Below are 16496 nucleotides of genomic sequence, written 5' to 3' on the forward strand. Positions count from 1 at the left end.
TTGGTCGATGTTTCTCTCTCATCGATGTTTTTAACTCTCTATCCCTCGCCCTTCCTCTCTGTAAAAAAAAAATCAATAAAAATATATTTTTAAAAAAGGATGTATATGGAAATGTTAGATAAAGCAAAAAAGGATGGGCACAGGGAAATGTACAGCGAAGCTAATGAAAATAGGATAATAGTAGGAAGAAATGGCAAAGCCAAAATTAAATTTTTGTAAAACATATAATGGACATTTTTGTGTGATATATGAAAAGACATATGAAAGACAAAAGAACAAAGTTTTATTATAAATGAAAGGAATACATAACTATAGGACAGCAGAGATAAAATGCAATACATAAGGAACAAATTCAAAATGTGTAGAAATTGAAGAAAAACAGAGTAAATATAACATTCCCGAATCAACAGAGTAAATATAACATTCCCGAATCAACAGAGTAAATATAACATTCCCAAATCAACAGAGTAAATATAACATTCCCAAATCAACACATGAAGACATGACGACCCTCCGACGGGCAGGCGGTTGGTCAGCGGGCGCGGGCTCTCCATCTTCCCTGAGCAGCGCTCGCGGCTCCCGCAGGTCCAGGGCGGCGGCTGCACCAGCCTCAGGGCGGTCGCCACGGAAGGCGGTCACGGGCAGCACAGTGGCCAGGGAGCATCATGTCCAGGGTGGTGGCGGCGGTGGCAGCAGCAGTGGCTGAGGGTGGCGTGGGCCAGGGGAGGGTCCCCATGCTGTGCTCCCCCAGCCTCTTACCCCAGGGGAGGGCACCCACGGCCTGGTGTGCTGAGTGCCTGCGCCAGGCCACACCTGCCCAGCCCCCTCTCAGGCAGAGGATGCAGGCCGTGCCTTGCCTGTGCCCGGGCCTCTGGCCCCTCTGTGCTCCAGACCCGGGGCTTCTCTGAGGTCCCACACCAGGGCTCAGGGCTGTGCCCGGGCCTCTGGCCCCTCTGTGCTCCAGACCCGGGGCTTCTCTGAGGTCCCACACCAGGGCTCAGGGCTGTGCCCGGGCCTCTGGCCCCTCTGTGCTCCAGACCCGGGGCTTCTCTGAGGTCCCACACCAGGGCTCAGGGCTGTACTCCTGGGCCTGTCGAGGTTTGGGGGTTGCTCTTGGGAAACTCGTCACCGGACGTAGATTGCAGGGTTTGTCTGCAGAAGGCCGCCTGTAAAGAAACACCACCACCAGGCATTTTAGGAAGAATAAGGGGTCCTCATGGTCACCCACCTGCGTTCCTGGCCTAGCAATCATCAAGAGGGGAGCCATGAGCACCAGGGGCCTGGGGCAGGGGAGCCGGCAGACCCCTGGTGTCCAGGGGGGCTGTTGCTCAATGTGCTTAGTTCTTGCCTTTATTTGGGGCCGTTGGTTAGTTTCCAGACAATATCAACTTCTTCACCGCACACGAACCCACCTTATGCTTCATGATGACCAGTTAGGAGAATGCCCAGGACCAACAGTCTCGTCTCCAGGGGTCTTCAGACTTTATAAGCAGGGGGCCAGTTCACTGTCCCTCAGAGAGAAGGAGGGGAGTCGGAGAGTGCGGGGCGCACATTCCACACATGCGCACTGTGGGCCTGGGACGAGTCGGCTACTAAGCAGGACAGGCAGCGGCGGCAAAAACACCCGGCGGGCCGGATAAATGTCCTCGGCGGGCCGCATGTGGCCCGCGGGCCATAGTTTGAGGACCCCTGGATTAAGCATTCGTTGATGATAATGGTTAACAGGTAAGCAATGGATAAATCATCCTGTAACACGAAGTACATAATTGATTATTAATTAAAATGAAAAACATATTCTTTCTATTCATATGTAATGATTTGTATCGTAAAACAGATAGCAATTTTTGTGTTTGTTTTTACATGCATGAAGCAAACTATGTCAGTTCATGGATATTATAAATATAACAGCCAATTCCACAGTGAATTGGGAAGAAAGGATATTTTTGTGCATTTTAATATATTTTTTTTAAAATGCCCTGGACCAGAATCGAACCGGAACCCTTCACTCCCAGGGCCGGCACTCTATCCACTGAGCCAACCCGGCTAGGGCTGCATTTTAATATTAATGAACTCCCACAGGAAGAAAGAATTGATTAATGATGGGGAGCAGCAAAAACCTAATAGAGGCTCCTGAAGTCCATGGAGAATGACTCACTGATCTTTCAAAACCCAAATTATCCTGTTTTTGTGTGTGGAGAATAAAAACAAAAAGAATTTTCTAGACTGCCAAAGAAAGGCCAGCAGCGCTCCGTGCTCACCTGAGACAGAGGTGGGGGTTGGGAGAAGAGAAAGGCAGACATGTGGGCAGGAGACTGAGGCTCAGTGACCCCATCAGCTTTACGAACCTCCTGTGACCTCCAATGACCGAACGTGAGAAACCCTGGGAATCCGAGCCCAGCACCTAGGACACAGGGAGGAGTCCATGACCACCACCTCCCGTGTCTAACCGTTACGGCATCAGACATCACACCCTGTGACACCCAGCCCCTTCGCTGCAGTTCCCCTAGTGTCACGTGAGGAATAAAATCTAGAGCCCTGCGGGGGCCGAAACGGTCCTGCGTGTCCTCCCCTCCCACCACCTTCACCACCTTGTTTCCTGCCGCTGCCCCACTTCTGCGCAGGGGCCACCCTCCCCTCCTGCTGCCTCACGCCCACAGGTGACTGGGGAGCACCAGCACTCACCGCTCCTCCCACTGAGCCCCGGGGCTCCCTCCACACTTCCTCGGGGCTCTGGCTCAGGTGCCTCCTCTTCAAGGAGGACTCAGGGAGCCCCTGTGCTAGCGAGCTGCCATCCTGCTCTTTCATTCCCTCCGAGGGGGGCCACTGGAACCACTTGTCTGTCTCACCCCCAAAGACGTACGTAAGGTGACGTGGGGAAGAGAAGACGTCGCTCACAGAGGGAGAGACCAAGGAAGGGCCATTGGGCTATCACTGACACTAAAAGGTTCTGTGCCGACCCCCGTATAGCTATGGAGGAGACCCCTGCAGCGGGGCCTCCTGGACTGCAGGCCAGCACTTCCCCAGCACAGACCCTGAGGGCTTACTGTTCCCACGCTGACAGCATTCGCCCAGATCTGGGCAAGGGGAGACCTTGGAATCTCCCAGCCACAAGGGTTTGATGTACTAAAACGACCATCATGGTCACCCACAAATCACAGTCTTACAGGCAGGCGGTCCGTGTTCCCGGACCGTCTCTCACCGAACACCCAGCAGTGCCCGAGGAAGAGTGGTCTGCACAAGCACTGCCCTTCCGGGGTGCCCTGAGGGGGTCCTACCTGGGTGGCCCCTGACCCCAGTCAGTGAGAGCGCCGAGGAGGACCGGAGGTTCTGGGGTAGGAGGAGAGGAGCAGGACTGCTGTTTGCATTCCGCCCGCTGTCAGAGGCTGTTAAAGAAGCATCATTTGTTAATTTGATAAAGAACCGTCCAGAACACTACGCCCATCCACTTATTATTGTCTAAAGATTCTTTTCTAGACCGTGATTGAGAGAGGCTTTGAGAAGAATGGCATTCTCGGGTGTGCAATTTTCAGTTAAGCGTAGACACTCATTTCTGGAGTCGCTTCCTGTTGGGTGACCATCTGCACAGTCTTTCCTTCTGCAAGGGACGCTGCAACCATGTTTTCCCACTAAAGCGCCCAGTTGAGAAAACCTCGCGTGGGCTCAGTGGAACCTAATGACTTTCTCCCAAAATAATCAGCAGCAGTGATTAGCTAATTAAGCTTCTACTTCCTTCATTCTTCATCATAAAGAAAAAGGATGATTTTTTTAAAGAACGGTTTCAACACAAGAGCTTCCTCTCAGCTGACGCCCAAGTTAATGTACTTGAAGCAACATGACCTGAAGGCAGTGACATGTGTTGCGATGGTAGACATGCCTCGGAGTGACAAGGCAGTGACCGTGTATCTCAGAAGGCCGCCTCGGTCCATGACGTCACCAAACTGCCACCCCACCTCACTTCACTCCTATTTGCCCAGTTCGGGCTCCTGCTCTAAAGTCCTCTTCTTGACTCTAAGGCTTTCTTAAATCCAAACCCTCAGCTAAACAGGACACACAAACATCTGCAAGAGTCATACAGAGGCATAAAAGTTCTAAGTGAACAGAGCACCAGATGGGCCAGAATTCCTGCCTCTGAACCTCTGTGTGACCCGCTCCTTCCCCCTGAAGTTCTGTTTCTATGTTCCTAAGAAATGAGTTCTGCCGTGGACGGTTTGGCTCAGTGGATTGAGCATCAGCCTGCGGACCGAAGGGTCCTGAGTTTGATTCCGGTCAAGGGCACATGCCCGGGTTGTGGGCTCAATCCTCAGTAGGGGGTATGCAGGAGGCAGCCTATTAATGATTGTCTCTCATCATTGATGTTTTTATCTTTCCCTCTCCCTTCCTTCCTGAAATCAATATATATATATATGAGTTCCTAATTCATAAAGGTTTCACAGCCTGTTACAAACATACCTCAGAATGTAAACATGAAGGGGGGAGCTACAGGGATCAGACTTGCCTGTGTAAGGACGCAGCTCAGCATCTCCAAGAGGAACACGGCCAGCAGCTCAGGGGACCACACACGAGGCAGGAGGCCTTCACCTGAAATGTGTCCTTGACCGAGAGGCAGCTCCGCACAGTAACCTACCAGGAAACACAACACAGCATGAGACACCGGGAGGGCGCTTTCAGAGAAGGCACGCCTCTCCTTGGCGAGTTCTATGTTACATAGACGTTGTTATGGACCCTGAGCATAAATGTGCGTAGAAGTAACCTCAGAACTTGGATCCCTACTCCTCTAAGTTGATGACTTGACCCCTGTGATTCTCAGTTTTCTCATCGCTAAAATGGGGTGATGTCTTGCAAGTCATGTTGAGTATTTGGTGCCCGACCCCCTGTCCCACCTAGCCACACACACATTAGACTGTAATTATATTATTGGCAAATATACTAACGTGACGCTGAATGCAGCAATCAAGGCTATGGACATATTTCTATGTACATTTTCTTACGTGGACAAATATTTTTAGTTGTAGAAAAAGTGAGATTGGAAGTAGAAGTAGTGAGATTGTTGACTCATTGTTCATGAGGCTTTCAAAATGCTCACCAGCAACGTTGGAGAGCGGGCATTCTTTACACTCTCACCCACTCTGGGCATTATTCATATTAAATACATGTCAAGCTGAAAGTCACACCAATGCATGTCATTGTTATAATTTTATTTCTGTTACTGTCCCTTTTCCAGTGTTCATGTGGTAGCTGAATTCCTACTCGCCCTGATCCAGTTTCAGCCCAGATGTCAGCTCAGCTATCTAGTTTTTCTCAGTTTCTTAGGCAACACAAATTCTTCTCTATCTGGTTTCCTATCCACAAGGGTGGAGACGGCCCTCCGAATGCATTGTGGAGTTATCTGAGTAGAAGTCTCTTTTTTAATTGTGTATTTCTTAATTCACTGGTGCTTTGCTTATCCTAGGTGCAAACTGTGAAGCTGAATGACTAGATGGAAGTATTTTTGGTTTCTTCTTGTTCTAGTTTTTTTTTTTTTTTTTTAAAAAAAACCCATTGTCCTAGGACTTGGAGTCTACTTGCAGTGCTAGAAGGCAAAGTACCCTATTTTCAAAGGAACATAAGTTATTGCTCATTACTCACACGTACAACAGGAATGGGTTTAGTGACCATGAAACATCCCAGGACACCCAGGACAGACTTCGAGATGTGATTATGGCAAAGTACAGGTAGTTCATGCCACAGATACCCCGAGGACAGACTGGCAGCCAGGCAATCCCCTGCTTCAGAGATGAGCTCTGGCATCATGTGAATGAGGCCAACCACAGCCCAATAATTGCAGCCAGAGCACGACCCCCTGTAAAAGAAAAATATAAAAGCACAGTTTTAGAAAATGGGAGAAATTTATTCCGTTAAGTCATAGCTGTCACTGCCACACTATCAAAGTGGGTGGGTTTCTAAGACCTGTCTGTCAAGAGAGGGAGGGTGTGTGGAAGGGGCTGCTCCCATGAGCCTGACATCACTTCACTGTTGATTTCCAGTTCCAGGACACTACAAGGTTCCCGGACCCAGGCTGACCATTTCCATTATTATTATTATTACTAGAAGCCCGGTGCACGAAATTCGTGCACTTGAAGGGGCGGGGGTCCCTCAGCCTGGCCTGCACCCTCTCATAGTCTGGGAGCTCTTGGGGGATGTATGACTGATGGCTTAGGTCCACTTCCCTGGTGGTCAGTGCATGTCATGGCAACTGGTCGATCGTTGACTGTCTGCCCCCTGGTGGTCAGTGAATGTCATAGTGAGCAGTTGAGCAGCCTTAGCATATCATTAGCATATTACGCTTTGATTGGTTGAATGGCCAACTGGATGACTGGGCACTTAGCATATTAGGCTTTTATTATATAGGATTATTATTATTTGTATCTATATTTCTAAATATGTTATTTAATTTTGTGGGATAAACAGAGCTGAGCTTTGATCATTTTGACTCTTCCATTACGTTTCTGAAAAAATATGGAAGCATTTAGTGTCTCTGAGCAGTCAATAGACGTGGAAATGTGTGCCCTGTGTTTCCTGCTCAAGATATTCCCTTTAAGGACAGCAATATGGGAGAGAGATCAACATGGGCTACCAATGGAGGGAGACTGGAGTCTGAATCCCTGTGACCTCGTTACGAATATCAAGTACCATGTGCAGGGGTCAGAGAGATGAAACTCACCACACATGTTCTGTGGTGGGAAATCATAGCAACAGGGACCACTCAAGAACAATGGACATGGTCCACAGTAATCCTTGTACCGTGCATTAATCACAATGTAATGAGCATATTTGGAATACTTGTGTGCTAGGCCTTCTTCAAAGCACTTCACTTATTTTATGTGATTCAACCTTGTAATCCTATATAATAAAAGCCTAATATGCTAAGTGTCCGACTGTTCATTCCACCTTTTGACCAGTTGCTATGATGCACACTGAACACCAGGGGGCAGACGCTCCCATGGTAGGTTAGCTTGCTGCTGGGGTCCTGCCGATCGGGACTGGGCGAGAAGGGCCAGACACGCCCTGGAGCAGTCCCACGGTCCCTCCCTGGCCCCGATTGTACACAGATGGAGTCCCTTGGCCTGGCCTATGCCTTCTCGCAATCCGGTACCCCTCGGGGGATGTCAGAGAGCCAGTTTTGGCCCAATCCCCACAGGCCAGGCCGAGGGACCCCACCAGTGCACGAATTCGTGCATGGGGCCTCTATTAACCTCATAAAACAGGTACACATTTCATCGTCATTTTATAGACAGTCAAGAAATAAGCTTACGGACATGATGCGAATAAGACACAGAGCCAGGATTGGATCCCGGCAGCCTGACCCAAACCCTGCGTTCTTCAGCATCGTCCCATGTGTAAACATCACAAACACAGACATCCCACGAGTGCCCACCATGTCTCCGCACACTTCAAATGGGACCAGGAACTGAGGCTGACCGAGACTAGAATGGGGATGGACTGTTGGTTCTATGAGTACACCAGGATGCAGCGGCTCTCCTAGTAGAATAAGCATTGACATCGTTCTCACTCGGGCAGGGAAATGCCCGCTCATTTTCACTTGCCTCTTCAGTGCCTCCTCACAAAGAGGTGGGAAGGGGAGAAGCACCCGCAAGTTGACCAGAGACGATTTTTCTTACGTCTCGCTTTCACGACAACGACTGCATCCTCGGTGGGGAGATAGTTCATAGGAGGATAAAAGGGCTGTGAAAGAAACATAATCAGGTAAGTACATGTATTTTAAATTAGAATCTCCATTGTAGGGTAGTTGTTTCATTCATTTCCAGGGCCATTCATTGGTTTCCCCAAACAAAATCCATCTGTTTGGCCTTCCCTGTGCCAACGCTTAATGACTCTAAGAAAATACCAATAAATCAACTCTTTGTCTATAATATACCAGGACATGTTATCTATGCGATCAAATATAACTTTTTAAAGATAATTCCAATGTGAGCGGTTTAACCGTTATTTAATGAAATATACATAAAATATGAATTAGAAATCAATGTCACACTCTTTGTTTTGATTTCTATCACATAGAAAGCCTTGAATTACTGTACTTTGCCAGTTTCCTATTCTTACTGTTAAAACAGCCTTTGTACTAGAATGCCGAGGGAATTCGCAGACAATACTGACTTGCACATATGGTCGCTGCGGGTTCCGGCAGGGAGGCGGAGCTGGGGAAACGTTGCTGAAATGTGAAATGTCAGAGGTTCTCCAAGTCCAGGGATCATGGCCCGTTCCCCTCGCTGAGCCCCAGTCTGTGCTGAGCTTTTTGCACAAATAAATACAAGCGTCTGTGTCCCCTCATCAGGAAGGTTGTCAATGAAAACCTTCAGGAAGGTTCTATTTGAAAAGTTGGATATCTCATATAGGTTTTAAATGGACACAAAAGCGTTCAGCTCTCAAGGGGGGAAAAAAACCAAAAACTAGGACGGGTTTATCTTCTGCTTACAGCACCTGACAGTTTACAAACTTGATACCAAAAATAAACCACATTAAAACCAAAGGAGAGGGGTGTTTTTGTTTTATTTTGTTTTTATTTATTCAGTGCTTAATCCTTGCCAGGAGGATGTGTTTACAGAGAGAAAGCAGGAGAGAGAGAGAGGCTGGGGGTGAGGGGAGACAAGCATTGATGTGAGAAACATCAGTTGGTTGCCTCCCGTACACACCTACCCACCGTGGATCACACCCTCATCCTAGGTATGTGCCTGACCTAGAGTCGAACCCGCAACCATTTGGTGTAGGGGATGACGCTCTAACCCACGGAGCCACCCGGCCAGGGCATTCTGTCCTTTTTCTCTGTCCCCTTCTACTCCAGGTCCTCAGGGCCCCACAGCTGCTCAGGGCCCACTGATTGAGCCTGTAACCTGGGCATGTGCCCATGCCAGGAATTGAACTGTGACCTCTTGGTTCATGAGTTGATGCTCAACCACTGAGCCACACCAGCGGGGCTCATTTTAAAGTGTCGTTCAGTGGCCTTAAGGACATTCACCTTGTTGTGTGACCATCACAACCATTCATCTCCAGCACTTTTGCACCATCCCAGACAGGCACTCTGCATTCCTATATTAGTATCATTACCCAAATCGTATCATGTATGAGCCTCTGTGTTCTCATTGGACAATAGGGTTGATTGAAAGAAAACTCTTGCTTAGCAGAGGCTAAGGTAAGTAGAGTGACCAGTATAAAACCTAACAGAACTGAAGGTCACACATGACAAGTCTCCTTGCCCCCAAATCAAACTTATACTTAAAAAATATATATATATTGGACTAGCTCCAGGTTACAGCATACTGATCAGACATGCATGTACCGTACAAGCATACATGTCACTCCAGCACGACTAGTCCCCTCCGGTCAGCATGCATAGCTTTACCATATGATGGGCTACATTCCTTAGGCTGTACTTTACGTCCTGGGTGCTGTCACTTCAAGACGTCTCCTTCTACCGGTGATGAGCCCGTGAAAGACTTCCCATCAATACTCACTCACAGGATCCAGGGCAGCGTGCATGTCTTGTGCACTCACCTCGTCAGGTTCTTGTATGTGAAGTGGACTTAACAGGGCGACACTGTGAGAGCAACATTTCCACAGAACAGAACGAAGGGGGCTTACCGGAGGACCAGCTCTTTTCCCTCGAGAACGTGCCTCCGAGGAGGTCTCAGGTGCAGCTAGGGGAACACAGAACAACGGTCAGCACACGGGTGGCTGCTCACCATGAGTTCCTCAGGGAGCTCGGCTTGCTGTGGACAAGGGGCCATGGTGTAGGGAGGGGGCTGGGTACCAAGTATGGATGAGCCACTGCTGGGTTGTCGTACTGGGTGGGAAAGATGGCAAGGAAGAAGAGAAGTAAAGGTATGAGTTGAGAAATCTTTTTTTTTAAATGTATTTTTATTGATTTCAGAGAGGAAGGGAAAGGGAGAGAGATAGAAACATCAATGATGAGAGAGAATCATTGATTGGCTGCCTCCTGCACGCCCCCCACTGGGGATGGAGCATGCAACCAGGGCATGTGCCCTGGCCGGGAATCGAACCCTGACCTCTTGGTTCACTGATTGATGCTCAACCACTGAGCCACACCAGCTGGGCTGAGAAATCTTGTTATAGATATTTTCTTACACATGGGAAATGGAATATGTGGCAGTTATTAAAAGTGTATCAAGTTAATGATGGAATTCCCACAGTACCTTTTATTTGATCCATAGGGTAGACCTGGATCGTTCGCCAGTAGAAATCCTTATGGACAGACTGAATTTCTTGGTCATCTGGATATACCTTACCTAATAATAGACAAACATGTAAATTGACTGTACCTTCGCTACGCCTATAGCCAATCAGCTTCAGCCTGGTGCAGGAGCGGACCCCTTGCAATCGATCACAGGGAGCTGGGGGTCGCTTCGGCCTGGTGCCAGAGCAGACCCCCTGCGATCGATTGCAGGGAACTGGGGGTCCGCTGGAGGCTTTTGGCCTGGTGCACGAGTGGACCCCCGTGATTGATCGCAGGGAGCTGAGAGTCCATTCCTGCCCAAGAGGCTTTCGGCCTGGGCAGGCCTGGGCAGGGGCAGAGCCGGTGATCAGAGGGAGCTGGAGGGGCCCTGCCCAGGCCTAAAGCTTCGGCCAGAGGCTTTAGGCCTGGGCAGGGCCCAACCCTCGATTGGTGTGAACTATAGAGGAAACACCTTTTCTGACTGCTCATTGGCTAAGCTTCCTGTATGCCACTGGTAATATTCTTAGTAACTTGGGTAATAAGAATCCAAAAAGGTGATCTAGGGTTTTTCCACCACACTTCTGGAGAAAAAAATGCTGGAGGGCTAAGAAATGTCATATCCTGCCTTAGCCGGTTTGACTCAGTGGATAATGCCTCAGCCTGCAGACAGCATGGTCTGGGTTCGATTCTGATCAAGGGCATTGTACCTAGGTTGCAGGCTCCTCCCTGGCCGGGGCCCAGATCAGGGCTCATGCAGGAGGCAACCAATCAAAGTGTTCCTCTCACTTTGATGTTTCTCTCTGTCTTTCCCTTTCTTTTCCACATTCTCTAAAAGTCAATGGAAACATATCCTCAGGTAAGGATAAAAAAATAAAGAAGTGCATATCCTATGAAAGACACATCTTGAAAATGCCTAAAGAAAGTTGTCATTTTTTCTTGGTGAAGGCACTGGAGTCCATGTTGATGAAAACACCTTGGTGGCTGTGGTGACTGGCAGTGGCTGCAGCAGCGGGGTGATGGGGCTGGTGCCTTCCCCTGATCAGCCCGGTTGCCTCCCACAAAGGGAGGCCAGTGGGGCGCGGGCCTAAGCTGTCAGTAGGACATCCCCTGAGGGCTCCCAGTATGTGAGAGGGGGAAGGTTGGGCTGAGGGACCCTCCCCCACCCCCAGTGCACGAATTTCGTGCACCGGGCCCCTAGTTCCTATAAGAAAACCCATCAGGAGAGATGGTGAGAAAGGCATTCACACCACACAGAGCTATGGACACCTTGCTGGTAAAAGACCAGAGGAAAAGCATGAATCATTGTCAGTTCAATAGTTAGCACCCGTTGCTTAAGGGGTTCCCAGACGTGCCATCTGAGTCAACGTTGGACTTCAGAAATATCACGGAGTTTTGTGTGCCCCAATAGAACACCTATCAGAGTGAGTGTGGGATAAACACTTTATTTAGATGAGACCATCTGGAAGGCAGCGGATCATAACAACATAGACTCTGGGTGCTTAGTGTCTCAGGACCTGGGTTCAAATCCCACACAGAAGCCACAAGAACCTGGGAAAGTCGTGTTGGCCCATTGTCCTCCATTTTCTTCACTGTCATTACAATTTTTACTTGTTTTATTTCTTTTTAAAATATATTTTATTGATTTTTTATAGAGAGAAAGGGAGAGGGATAGAGAGTTAGAAACATTGATCAGCTGCCTCCTGCACACCTCCTACTGGGGATGTGCCTGCAACTAAGGTACATGCCCTTGACCAGAATCGAACTTGGGACCTCTGAGTCTGCAAGCTGACTCTCTATCCACTGAGCCAAACGGATCAGGGCTGTCATTACAATTTTTAAAAATTATTATTTATATTGATTTCAGAGAGAAAGGGAGAGGAAGATAGAGAAACATCAATGATGAGAGAGAATCATTGATCAGCTGCCTCCTGCAAGCCCCTCACCAGAAATCGAGCCTGCAACCTGGGCATGTGCCCTGACCTGGGAATCAGACGGTGACCTCCCGGTTCATAGGTCAACGCTCAACCACTGAGCCACGCCGGCCCGGCGGGATTTTTTTTTTTTAAATCCTGGAGACAGAGACTCCTGACAAACTGTACTGAGCAGTTTTTCATCGTCTCTGACCTCAGGTTACAGATGGAAGAATGGGAGCCCTGGAAAAGACGCCTGAATAAATGCCTCTCCTCCAGTGGAAGCCCCGTGAGGGAGTGACCTCGGAGAGGGCACACAGTTGACCTTTTTCTCTCCTCTCCTTACACTGTCAGCTGCCTCCTGCTGTTTATGAAGATTAGCGACCACTCCGAGGGACCAGGGCTCTTCCTGCTTCCCAGGGCGACCAGAGCTCAGAGCATTCGAAAGCAAAGGCCACTGACGGCTGTGGGAGAAGCAACTCGCCTCTAACTGACAGCATCTGCGGTCAGACAACTGACAATAAGACGGTAACTGAAAAGAGCTGAGGGCGTTACCATGCGGGCTGTTACTTTGGGGCAGTGGTCGGCAAACTCATTCGTCAACAGAGCCAAATATCAACGGTACAACGATTGAAATTTCTTTTGAGAGCCACATTTTTAAACTTAAACTTCTTCTAACGCCACTTCTTTAAAATAGACTCGCCCAGGCCGTGGTATTTTGTGGAAGAGCCACACTCAAGGGGCCAAAGAGCCACATGTGGCTCGCGGGCCGCAGTTTGCCAACCACTGCTTTGGGGGGTTAAGGAAGTAGATGTGCAAAGTCAGAGAAGTTCCTTATTGTGAAACGCATGCACTTAGATCTCACAACTTTAGAAGATTCAGCCCTAGCAGGTTTGGCTCAGTGGATCGAGCGCGGGCCTGCGGACTGAAGGGTCCCGGGTTCTATTCTGGTCAAGGGCACATGCCCTGGTTGCTGGCTCAATATCCCCAATATGGGGCATGCCAGAGGTAGCCGATTAATGATTCTCTCTCATTATTGATGTTTCTCTCTCTCCCTTCCTCTCTGAAATCAATAAAAATATATGTTTTTTAAAAGATTCAGACATCTGCTCAAGTTCAGGATTTAAAATTCCTAGGCCATTGTTCTTTCTATAACAACCAATTTGCCTGAAGCCAACCCCACTTCTACTGAATCAGGCAAAGGTGTCAACAATGCTGTTGGGGAATGCCCCGCCCACACTCAGAGGTCACAAACACGCACAGTCATAACCAGGTCCTGACACGGTCATGGGCTGTGTGTGCAGAGAAGACGGACCCCAGTTTCCTAGAGGAGGAGTCTTATCTAGGAAAAGTCTGTATTCTCAGACCCGTGAATCAGTATCACCATGTAGTATTTCTTCCGCCCAAACAGGAATTTTTCTGTAATGAGGCAGGTGACCACCCATAGAAAAAGCACTTGAAGGGTGAGAATGGACACAGCCAGGCATTATTTTAAGATATCCTTAAGGGAGACCCCCTTTTTTCTTAAAGCTACAAATGTATATAAAACAGTAGGCAATTTTCTACTTATATAACCTTTTATTTCTCTCACCTGTGGACGTTACCTACTTTTCTCTATCTGTGTCTAACCCTCTACCTACTTGATCATCTCTCTGTCCCCATCGTTTCACGAGCCTATTTCTCCACCTGTCATTGCTTGTTTAAAACACTGGCTATTGGTTGGTAATTAAGTAAAAACAAACACTACATTCTCACAATCATTACCTCTGTGGAAGTAAATAAGTTGAATGATGAGATAAAGATATCTCTGTAACAGAAGAATTTTTGACAACATGGAAGGTAGAAAAGGAAATGCATTCCATGTCACCAACTGACACCTAGACACACATTCTAAGGACACGAATGGGAAACTATCACAGCAATGGAAGCAACATGCCCCAATTATCCTGAAAACAATAAACATTCCAGGATAAAACAGAGATAAGGTGGGCTAAACACAATGTCAATTTCCCTTTACTGCGTGAAATGCTTACCTACCTACACATCTCTACAGTTCTGGATTCACTTAGGGCCTCTGTAATTCATAATTTTAATACATTTTTTAGAAAGTAAAAACGTACATGTCATGTTTTCCCAATGAGCATTTTCCTAAGAGCTGAGGGTGCCGAACATCACAGGACACTAGGTATTTAGAACTCTACATGACAGCTGTCAAGAAAGGAATGAACACGCCGAGAAGACAGGGAGAGAAGTACCGCCTCGCCCATTAGAAGGGACAGCACGCCCTGGGTCCCCACGGACATACCTCCGAAACACAAAACCAGGTTCCCCATTCCAAGATTTGTCGTCACACAACTAGCAATGTCTCCTGCTAAACACTCAGCACAGAGAGTGGCCGTCAGGACCAGGCACCAGCTAGATATCACCCAGGACCATTGTGACAGAGCCTCCTGGGCCTCCAGTGTGACGTCACAACGCACCCATGGGCACAGCTGCTGCGGCTCAGAGCCAGAGTTTCACATCCTAAAGGCCAGAGGCGCCCAGCATTCCGCTCCGCCTTTGAGGACAAGATGGATTGAAAAATGGCACAACCCCAAATACAGTCCATCGTGAGAATTTCAAGTTGAGAAAAAATAAAGCAGACACATTCACTCTCCCACTCGAGTCTCAGACAATTCTTTTTCTCCAGCTATCTAAAGATTCCACTTCCAGCAGCCATGGGGGCAAAGGACCCCCCACCTCATTCGTTAACAGTAATTTCAAAAAGACCAATGACTTTTTTTCCTTTTTAATCCTCACCTGAGGATATTTTTCCATTTTACAGAGCATGGAAGAGAGAGGGAAAGACAGAGAGAAATATCAATGTGAGAGAAACACATCAATTGGTTGCCTCCTGCAGGAGCCCTGACCTGGCTGGGGAGGAGCCTGCAACCGAGGTCCATGCCCTTGACTGAAATTGAATCTGGGACCCTTTGGTCCACAGGCCCAGACTCTATCCACTGAGCCAAACCGGCTAGCGCTAGACCAGTGACTTTTAATCTTTTTATCTCAAAGAACAGCCAGCTCTGTCTCCTCTGTTTCCTGTCACCCAAACCGATTTCCCAGGACTCCAGACCCTCCCCCAGCCTGAGCCCTGTGCTTCCCATCTCAGGCTGTCACTCTTCTGTGTAAGAGGGACCCCACTCTCTCCTGCGGCTGCCCCAACCGCTTCCATGGTGAACAGGCCCTTGTTGAGGGCTTGCTATATGCCAGGTGGGTTTTCAGGCGCAAGGATCCAATAGTGAACTAGACACTCTTTGTCCTACAGAGAATAGATTTGTGGGAATTGAGTACTTTTTTTTTTTGAAAGGAAGAGGTGGACAGCATGATTTTATTGAAATGCTTTAGTGCAATGTTGGAGGAGCTTAAAATCTTATATTCTAAACCAGTGGTCGGCAAACTCATTAGTCAACAGAGCCAAATATCAACAGTACAATGACTGAAATTTCTTTTGAGAGCCAAATTTTTAAACTTAAACTTCTTCTAACGCCACTTCTTCAAAATAGACTCGCCCAGGCCGTGGTATTTTGTGGAAGAGCCACATTCAAGGGGCCAAAGATCCGCATGTGGCTCGCGAGCCGCGGTTTGCCGACCACTGCTTTGGGGGGTTAAGGAAGTAGATGTGCAAAGTCAGAGAAGTTCCTTATTGTGAAACGCATGCACTTAGATCTCACAACTTTAGAAGATTCAGCCCTAGCAGGTTTGGCTCAGTGGATAGAGCACGGGCCTGCGGACTGAAGGGTCCCGGGTTCTATTCTGGTCAAGGGCACATGCCCTGGTTACTGGTTCGATATCCACAATATGGGGCGTGCCAGAGGCAGCCGATCAATGATTCTCTCTCCCTTCCTTTCTGAAATCAATAAAAATATATTTTAAAAAAAGATTCAGACATCTGCTCAAGTTCAGGATTTGAAATTCCTAGGCCATTGTTCTTTCTATAACAACCAATTTACCTGAAGCCAACCCCACTTTTATTGAATCAGGCAAAGGTGTCAACAATGCTGTTGGGGAATGCCCCGCCCACACTCAGAGGTCACAAACACGCAGTCATAACCAGGTCCTGACACGGGCGCGGGCTGTGTGTGCAGAGAAGTCGGACCCCAGCTTCCCAGAGGAGGAGTCTTATCTAGGAAAAGTCTGTATTCTCAGACCCGTGAATCAGTATCACCATGTAGTATTTCTTCCGCCCAAACAGGAGTTTTTCTGAAATGAGACAGGTCACCACCCATAGAAAAAGCACTTGAAGGGTGAGAATGGACACAGCCAGGCATTATTTTAAGATATCCTTAAGGGAGACCCCTTTTTTCTTAAAGCTACAA

At 48.2% G+C, this 16496-nt stretch overlaps 1 long non-coding RNA gene across 1 annotated transcript; it reads right to left on the bottom strand.

Moving 5' to 3' along the window:
* Positions 1 to 325: 325 nt before the first annotated feature.
* On the bottom strand, positions 326 to 3379 carry LOC129148104 (uncharacterized). The gene is made up of 4 exons (XR_008555276.1): positions 3276 to 3379; positions 2259 to 2401; positions 1413 to 1746; positions 326 to 1166 (listed from the first exon to the last, which is right to left on the bottom strand). It is a non-coding gene; the product is annotated as an uncharacterized LOC129148104 (long non-coding RNA).
* Positions 3380 to 16496: the final 13117 nt, after the last annotated feature.

Source organism: Eptesicus fuscus, chromosome 23, assembly GCF_027574615.1.
Source record: "Eptesicus fuscus isolate TK198812 chromosome 23, DD_ASM_mEF_20220401, whole genome shotgun sequence".
NCBI classification, from domain to species: Eukaryota; Metazoa; Chordata; class Mammalia; order Chiroptera; family Vespertilionidae; genus Eptesicus; species Eptesicus fuscus.